Source organism: Puma concolor, chromosome A2 (genome assembly GCF_028749965.1).
Source record: "Puma concolor isolate L17-30 chromosome A2, mPumCon1.1.hap2, whole genome shotgun sequence".
Classification (NCBI taxonomy): domain Eukaryota; kingdom Metazoa; phylum Chordata; class Mammalia; order Carnivora; family Felidae; genus Puma; species Puma concolor.
The window spans coordinates 35,216,455-35,226,259 of NC_141668.1; the positions used below are offsets into that span (position 1 = coordinate 35,216,455).

General features: G+C 40.8%; 1 pseudogene; it reads left to right on the top strand.

Moving 5' to 3' along the window:
• The first annotated feature begins 2,405 nt into the window (after positions 1-2,405).
• Positions 2,406-2,575, top strand: LOC112867115 (U2 spliceosomal RNA; annotated as a pseudogene).
• The last annotated feature ends 7,230 nt before the right edge of the window (positions 2,576-9,805 follow it).

A 9,805-nucleotide genomic window follows, 5' to 3' on the forward strand; every position in this document is an offset into this window, starting at 1 on the left:
CCATTCAGGAAAGTACAGCTCCGTTCGTAGGATGGAAAGTTAAAAAGGCCTTGCTTGGATACACTGAAATATATACAAACACTGCTTGACGTATGGAGTAGGCTGGTTTTGCACAAGCTGCTCCTGCCTGCATTCTAAGGAAAGAGAATGAGAGACTTTAAAAAGTTATTCCAGTTAAATGATGGAGATATTAGATGGAAGAAAAAAAAAAGTAAATTCAGCATTTCCCTTAATCCCAACAATTATCCACCTTAGTTTCCTCATTGGCAAAATGTCAGATAATCTCTAAGAGCCCATCCAGCATGGGCAATCTCTAATTTAAAGGACGTGGTTTAGTTGAGATAGAAGATACTGAATGTAGATACTCTAGCAAGAAGGTTACTGGAAGTGAGCTGGTGAGAGTCACTCTCAGGGCCCTCGGCAAATGTCAGTCTAGGACTGGTACACTGATGCATATTGGCTGATTGCCTGCATTGCCCCTGGCTACACACCTTGACTCTATGTCTATATCACTGATGGAAAAGTGCTTGAAGTGAAAGTTTTCCTAATACTTAGAACCTTGTTCTCATTATTCCTGTTGATGGTTAATACTATTGCAAACTTCACAGATAAATTCAATATTTATAGAATATTATCCAAAAATGCATTTTAATTATAGTTAATACTGAAATATACTCTTTCCTGTCACCAACAATGGTCATGGACTATGACCAATATGCTAGCCATGCATGTAAAAATGCAAGTAAGTTAAAAAAAACTTTAAAGATACATAATTACTTTGACAGTAGGAGTAAAACATTCTCAGTAACCAATTTCTGCCAGAGGATGCAGGGAATAAAACAGGCCATAAGCTTCCACTGGTGTGTACTATTTTGGGTAGACACTGGCAAGCAATTGTCTGTTTGTTTCTATCAATGCTTTTCTTTTATTACTTTTAATTTGTTATTATTACTGCATTTTCACCTAGAATAGTTAGGCAGAATGGGAGGTATTTAAGACTTTAGAAAGTATTTATTTAAGAATATGGAGCACCAGGACTTTTAACCTGCAGGAGAAACCAAGGAGTAGAAGAACATTGAGTTAGTATTGCTGGCCTTCAATCTGGTTCATCTCCACCAAATAAAATGAATTTTCCAGTGTCTCCCATCTTTCCATGTAGGTTCCAAGCTCCTTTGGTACATTCCTGCATCTGTGACTTGCTCTTTCTCTTACCTGGAGTGAGCTCCATTCTCTCCTTCTAGATCCTAGTTCAGTTCCCATCTGATCTTTGAAGCCCCCGAGACCACTCTCTAGTGCCCTTGGGTTTCCCATTTATCTGAACTCTTACTGCTTTTACTGTTTTCATGAAACTAGGTAAGGATGTGGAGGGCTCACAGATCAGATGGGTATCGAACTGGGACCCAGAATATGAAGAGCAGACAGGAGTATTTTTTATTGCAAGGTGTAGGGACTCACTCAAGTAGCTCAAAATAAGGACAGTGTATTGTGGACCCACAGAGTCCAAGAAATGGGCCTTGCAGGATATGAACTGGAACATATCAGAAAGCTAGGTGGCTCTCTTCCTAACTCTCAAGATCATACACTACTCCTCTGATGCTTTCCCAGGAATATTTGCTTTCACATTCTTCCCTTTGTCTCTCCCCAATTTCCATGTTATCATTTCAGTTTTCTTTCAGCTCAACTGCCCTCAAATAACTGAATTGGACTTTTAGGATCTTACTTCCAAACTTCAAGAGATTCGATCATTTCATCTTGTGCTGCATATCCAGTCCTCCGTTTGATCAGCGTGGTTGGCAGGGGCAGGGATTTTTGATACAGAAAGCTGTCTAAGCCCACTCCAGTGGCAGCCTGTAGGTGGAAAAGTTTCAGGGAAGGGGAAAACAAGTAGTGAAGTGCTCCAAAAGATATTCATTGTTTGCAGAATAATTGCAGAATTATTTCCCCGAGGCAAAGTCCTTAAGGGCAAGGAATAAATTACATGTTGCTTATGTCCATCACTGTGTTCAGCACAATGCTGTTTATCCGCCACAGTGATTCACAACCCTGGCTACACAACAGAATCACCTGGGAAACTTTTAGGAGCATTTCAGTATTGAATCCTCCCCCTTGCCACCACCAGAGATTCTGATTTCACTAACTGGGGACATGGCCCAGACACCAGGGGCTGCTGTGCTTTCCAGATGTCAGACTTAACTCTTACTGAGGTCAGGGCCATGGGAAACAGTACTTGTATAGCTGAAACAGTGATTGGCCTCATAACTGAAAACCTGGTAGAAATTCAAGAGCTATTAAGTAGCTTAAAATTCATGCCTGGCCTTTTTAGAAGGGTAACTGTAATTACATTCATATTGTCTTAGGTGGGGTGAATGCTAGTAACATAGGTAACTTTAGAAGGAGACATTAAAATTGCTTCTCGGCCTTTTGGCTAAGATCAAGTGTAGAAGGAGACATTAACATTTCTGATTTTATATGAAAAATTTTTTCCTCATTCTTGTAACTAATTTCATCAATTTGGTAGTAAATGGTTATTTCCACAAGGCTTTTTGAGCACATCATCAATACATCTTCAAAATGCAGTCCTGTCCCTGGATTCTTTGAAAGCAGTATTATATAATTAGGAAAATTTAAGATTTAGTAAATTCTGAATTGATGACAAATCAGAGTGCCACCTGAATGACAATTGTTTTAGTTTTTTCAGTGGTAACGCTGAAATTGGCATTGGTAAATTTAGACTTACTTAAACAAATTTTCCTTTGGAATAGCAAGGAGCTTACCTATTGCAGGCCCTAGATGGAGATGATCTTTCAGGGTACACGTTATGGTATCCTTGTGGTTGCCAAGGTTTGCCTTAGGCTTTATACCTATTGGATATGGTTGAGTAGTTGGAGAATTCCTTGAAAGTAGTTTCTGGAGTTCTTCAATATGATCAGTGAAATGAAGGAGATATTCCAAGCTAAACTGGTTCAAGTACATTCGTTCAACTGTTTGTTCTTAAGGGAATAACACTGCCTTTCCTGCCAAGTGCCTCTGGGATCACCTTGGAACATTCGTTAACCATCTCTGGAAGTCAAGCCACCTTCATCTTATTATTAGGCACTGATTTTTGCATAGAATGTGATTCATCTGCTTTAATGCTTCCTACCCTAATTTCCTTCTCTGAGAAGGATCCATTTTTCCCAATTCACTTGCAGTACCCTTAAGGAAGGCATGGTTTGACATTGAACTCTTTGGCAAAGGGTCTCAGAAGAGAATACCTTGGAAGACATCTTTGCCAATTTTTGATCCAGCATAACCAGACTCAATTTCCCTCTTGGGTTATGGCACAGACCAGTGCAGTACCAACACTTTGCTATCCTAGAGGATCTTGTGCTGGACCTTCTGGATGTGAGGATCCCTTCTTGGACTTACCATCATGTGTCCAATGATCAATATGTGAATTGTGATGTTAGCTATTAAGTTTCCTTTGGGGGCGATGTGAATGGCTTATTTTTTTTTCCTAGCCAGATCCTGGCTTTGCCAGAGAAGGAGCAGAGAAGCCACCCTTCCATGCTGAACAGAGGTTAGTGTGTCTGACTGATAGGGACTCTGGAATATGCATTCTCATGCAGCAGACCCTGCTGATCACCTTGGCAAGAAAGCTGTGCTTGATTCTTGTGCATTCTAGCACTTTTGCATATGTTGTATTTGATCCCAAATCAAATGGCCTAAAGAGTCATTAGAGGTTTCATTGTGAACTCCTTTTTTTTAAATATGAAATTTATTTTTTTATCTTATAGGCTTTTTATTTTTATTTTTATTTTTTTAATATATGAAATTTATTGTCAAATTTGTTTCCATACAACACCCAGTGCCCATCCCAAAAAATGCCCTCCTCAATACCCATCACCCACCCTCCCCTCCCTCCCACCCCGCATCAACCCCCAGTTTGTTCTCAGTTTTTAAGAGTCTCTTATGCTTTGGCTCTCTCCCACTCTAACCTCTTTTTTTTTTCCTTCCCCTCCCCCATGGGTTTCTGTTAAGTTTCTCAGGATCCACATAATAGTGAACACATATGGTATCTGTCTTTCTCTGTATGGCTTATTTCACTTAGCATAACACTCTCCAGTTCCATCCACGTTGCTACAAAGGGCCATATTTCATTCTTTCTCATTGCCATGTAGTACTCCATTGTGTATATAAACCACAATTTCTTTATCCATTCATCAGTTGATGGACATTTAAGCTCTTTCCATAATTTAGCTATTGTTGAGAGTGCTGCTATAAACATTGGGGTACAAGTGCCCCTATGCATCAGTACTCCTGTATCCCTTGGGTAAATTCCTAGCAGTGTTACTGCTGGCTCACAGGGTAGGTCTATTTTTAATTTTTTGAGGAACCTCCACACTGTTTTCCAGAGTGGCTGCACCAGTTTGCATTCCCACCAACAGTGCAAGAGGGTTCCCGTTTCTCCACATCCTCTCCAGCATCTATAGTCTCCTGATTTGTTCATTTTGGCCACTCTGACTGGCATGAGGTGATATCTGAGTGTTGTTTTGATTTGTATTTCCCTGATGAGGAGCAATGTTGAGCATCTTTTCATGTGCCTGTTGGCCATCCGGATGTCTTCTTTAGAGAAGTGTCTATTCATGTTTTCTGCCCACTTCTTCACTGGGTTATTTGGTTTTCGGGTGTGGAGTTTGGTGAGCTCTTTATACATTTTGGATACTAGCCCTTTGTCCGATATGTCATTTGCAAATATCTTTTCCCATTCCGTTGGTTGCCTTTTAGTTTTGTTGATTGCTTTCTTTGCTGTGCGGAAGCTTTTTATCTTCATGAGGTCCCAATAGTTCATTTTTGCTTTTAATTCCCTTGCCTTTGGGGATGTGTCAAGTAAGAAATTGCTACGGCTGAGGTCAGAGAGGTCTTTTCCTGCTTTCTCCTCTAGGGTTTTGATGGTTTCCTGTCTCACATTCAGGTCCTTTATCCATTTTGAGTTTATTCTTGTGAATGGTGTGAGAAAGTAGTCTAGTTTCAACCTTCTGCATGTTGCTGTCCAGTTCTCCCAGCACCATTTGTTAAAGAGACTGTCTTTTTCCCATTGGATATTCTTTCCTGCTTTGTCAAAGATTAGTTGGCCATACTTTTGTGGGTCTAGTTCTGGGGTTTCTATTCTATTCCATTGGTCTATGTGTCTGTTTTTGTGCCAATACCATGCTGTCTTGAGGATTACAGCTTTGTAGTAGAGGCTAAAGTCTGGGATTGTGATGCCTCCTGCTTTGGTCTTCTTCTTCAAAATTACTTTGGCTATTCGGGGCCTTTTGTGGTTCATATGAATTTTAGGATTGTTCTAGCTTCGAGAAGAATGCTGGTGCAATTTTGATTGGGATCACACTGAATGTGTAGATAGCTTTGGGTAGTATTGACATTTTGACAATATTTATTCTTCCAACCCATGAGCACTGAATGTTTTTCCATTTCTTTATATCTTCTTCAATTTCCTTCATCAGCTTTCTATAGTTTTCAGCATACAGATCTTTTACATCTTTGGTTAGATTTATTCCTAGGTATTTTATACTTCTTGGTACAATTGTGAAGGGGATCAGTTTCTTATTTGTCTTTCTTTTGCTTCATTATTAATGTATAAGAATGCAACTGATTTCTGTACATTGATTTTGTATCCTGCAGCTTTGCTGAATTCATGTATCAGTTCTAGCAGACTTTTGGTGGAGTCTATCGGATTTTCCATGTATAATATCATGTCATCTGCAAAAAGTGAAAGCTTAACTTCATCTTTGCCAATGTTGATGCCTTTGATTTCCTTTTGTTGTCTGATTGCTGATGCTAGAACTTCCAATACTATGTTCAACAACAGCGCTGAGAGTGGACATCCCTGTCGTGTTCCTGATCTCAGGGAAAAAGCTTTCAGTTTTTCCCCACTGAGGATGATGTTAGCTGTGGGATTTTCATAAATGGCTTTAATGATGTTTAAGTATGTTTCTTCTATCCAGACTTTCTCGAGGGTTTTTATTAAGAAAGGATGCTGAATTTTGTCAAATGCTTTTTCTGCATCGATTGACAGGATCATATGTTTCTTATCTTTTCTTTTATTAATGTGATGTACCACGTTGATTGATTTGTGAATGTTGAACCAGCCCTGCATCCCAGGAATGAATCCCACTTGATCATGCTAAATAATTCTTTTTATATGCTGTTGAATTCGATTTGCTAGTATCTTATTGAGAATTTTTGCATCCATATTCATCAGGGATATTGGCCTGTAGTTCTCTTTTTTTACTGCGTCTCTGTCTGGTTTAGGAATCAAAGTAATACTGGCTTCATAGAATGAGTCTGGAAGTTTTCCTTCCCTTTCTATTTTTTAGAATAGCTTGAGAAGGATAGGTATTATCTCTGCTTTAAACATCTGGTAGAACTCTCCTGGGAAGCCATCTGGTCCTGGACTCTTATTTGTTGGGAGATTTTTGATAACTGATTCAATTTCTTCACTGGTTATGGGTCTGTTCAATCTTTCTATTTCCTCCTGATTGAGTTTTGGAAGAGTGTGGGTGTTTAGGAATTTGTCCATTTCTTCCAGGTTGTCCAGTTTGTTGGCATATAATTGTTCATAGTATTCCCTGATAATTGCTTGTATCTCTGAGGGATTGGTTGTAATCATTCCATTTTCATTCATGATTTTATCTATTTGGGTCATCGCCCTGTTCTTTTTGAGAAGCCTGGCTAGAGGTTTATCAATTTTGTTTATTTTTTTAAAAAACCAACTCTTGGGGCGCCTGGGTGGCGCAGTCGGTTAAGCGTCCGACTTCAGCCAGGTCACGATCTCGCGGTCCGTGAGTTCAAGCCCCGCGTCGGGCTCTGGGCTGATGGCTCAGAGCCTGGAGCCTGTTTCCGATTCTGTGTCTCCCTCTCTCTCTGCCCCTCCCCCGTTCATGCTCTGTCTCTCTCTGTCCCAAAAATAAATAAACGTTGAAAAAAAAAATTTAAAAAACCAACTCTTGGTTTCATTGATCTTCTCTACAGTTTTTTTAGATTCTATATTGTTTATTTCTGCTCTGATTTTTTCTCTTCTTCTCCTAGGTTTGGGGTGTCTTTGCTGTTCTGCTTCTATTTCCTTTAGGTGTGCTGTTAGATTTTGTATTTGGGATTTTTCTTGTTTCTTGAGATAGGCCTGGATTGCAATGTATTTTCCTCTCAGGACTGCCTTTGCTGCATCCCAAAGCGTTTGGATTATTGTATTTTCATTTTTGTTTGTTTCCATATATTTTTTAATTTCTTCTCTAATTGCCTGGTTGATCCATTCATTCTTTAGTAGGGTGTTCCTTAACCTCCATGCTTTTGGAGGTTTTCCAGACTTTTTCCTGTGGTTGATTTCAAGCTTCATAGCATTGTGGTCTGAAAGTGTGCATGGTATGATCTCAATTCTTGTAAACTTATGAAGGGCTGTTTTGTGACCCAGTATATGACCTATCTTGGAGAATGTTCCATGTGCACTCGAGAAGAAAGTATATTCTGTTGCTTTGGGATGCAGAGTTCTAAATATATCTGTCAAGCCCATCTGATCCAATGTATCATTCAGGGCCCTTGTTTCTTTATTGACCATGTGTCTAGATGATCTATCCATTGTTGTAAGTGGAGTATTAAAGTCCCCTGCAATTACCACATTCTTATCAATAAGGTTGCTTATGTTTCTGAGTAATTGTTTTATATATTTTGGGGGCTCCCGTATTCGGTGCATAGACATTTATAATTGTTAGCTCTTCCTGATGGATAGACCCTGTAATTATTACATAATGCCCTCTTCATTTCTTGTTACAGCCTTTAATTTAAAGTCTAGTTTGTCTGATCTAAGTATGGCTAGTCCAGCTTTCTTTTGACTTCCAGTAGCATGATAGATAGTTCTCCATCCCCTCACTTTCAATCTGAAGGTGTCCTCAGGTCTAAAATTAGTCTCTTGTAGACAGCAATTAGATGGGTCTTGTTTTTTTATCCATTCTGATACCCTATGTCTTTTGGTTGGCACATTTAGTCCATTTACGTTCAGTGTTATTATAGAAAGATATGGGTTTAGGGGTGCCTGGGTGGCTCAGTCAGTTAGGCGTCCAACTTCAGCTCAGGTCAGGATCTCGTGGTCCGTGAGTTCGAGCCCTGCATCGGGCTCTGGGCTGAAGGCTCGGAGTCTGGAGGCTGCTTCCGATTCTGTGTCTCCCTCTCTCTCTGCCCCTCCCCCATTCATGCTTTGTCTCTCTCTGTCTCAAAAATAAATAAACGTTAAAAGAAATTAAAAAAAAAAAGCAAGTTATGGGTTTAGAGTCATTGTGTTGTCTGTAGGTTTCATGTTTGTAGTGATGTCTCTGGTGTTTTGTCTGACAGGATCCCCCTTAGGATCTCTTGTAGGGCTGGTTTAGTGGTGATGAATTCCTTCAGTTTTTGTTTGTTTGGGAAGACCTTTATCTCTCCTTCTATTCTAAATGACAGATTTGCTGGATAAAGGATTCTCGGCTGCATATTTTTTCTGTTCATCACATTGAAGACTTCCTGCCACTCCTTTCTGGTCTGCCAGGTTTCAGTAGAGAGATCCATCATGAGTCTTATCGGTCTCCCTTTATATGTTAGAGCATGTTTATCCCTAGCTGCTTACAGAATTTTCTCTTTATCCTTGTATTTTGCCAGTTTCACTATGATATGTCGTGCAGAAGATCGATTCAAGTTACGTCTGAAGGGAGTTCTCTGTGCCTCTTGGATTTCAATGCCTTTTTCCTTCCCCAGATCAGGGAAGTTCTCAGCTATGATTTCTTCAAGTACACCTTCAGCACCTTTCCCTCTCTCTTCCTCCTCTGGAATACCAATTATGCGTAGATTATTTCTCTTTAGTGCATCACTTAGTTCTCTAATGTTCCCCTCATACTCCTGGATTTTTTTTATCTCTCTTTTTCTCAGCTTCTTCTTTTTCCATAATTTTATCTTCTAGTTCACCTATTCTCTCCTCTGCCTCTTCAATCCGAGCTGTAGTTGTCTCCATTTTATTTTGCAGTTTATTGATAACATTTTTTAGCTCCTCCTGGCTGTTCCTTAGTCCCTTGATCTCTGTAGCAACAGATTCTCTACTGTCCTTTATACTGTTTTCAAGCCCAGCGATTAATTTTATGACTATTACCCTAAATTCACTTTCTGTTATATTGTTTAAATCGTTTTTGATCAGTTCGTTACCTGTTGCTATTTCCTGGAGATTCTTTTGAGGGGAATTCTTCCATTTTGTCATTTTGGATGGTCCCTGGAGTGGTGCGGAACTGCAGGGCCCTTCCCCTGTGCTGTCTTGAATAACTTGTGTTGGTGGGCGGGGCTGCAGTCAGACCTGATGTCTGCCTCCAGCCCACTGCTGGGGCCACAGTCAGACTGGAGTGTACCTTCTCTTCCTCTCTCCTAGGGGGAGAGGCGGGATTCACTGTGGGGTGGCATGGCCCATCTGGGCTACTTGCACACTGCCAGGCTTGTGGTGCTGGGGATCTGGCGTATTAGCTCGGGTGGATCGGCAAGGTGCACAGGGGCGGGAGGGGCAGGCTCAGCTCGCTTTTCCTTTGGAGATCCGCTTGGGGAGGGGCCCTGCGGCACCGGGAGGGAGTCAGACCCTCCGGAGGGATGGATCCGCAGAAGCACAGCGTTGGGTGTTTGCGCGGTGCAAGCAAGTTCCCTGGCAGGAATTGGTTCCCTTTGGGATTTTGGCTGGGGGATGGGTGAGGGAGATGGCGCTGGCGAGCTCCTTTGTTCCCTGCCAAGCTGAGCTCTGTCGTCCGTCCATCCGGGGCTCAACAAC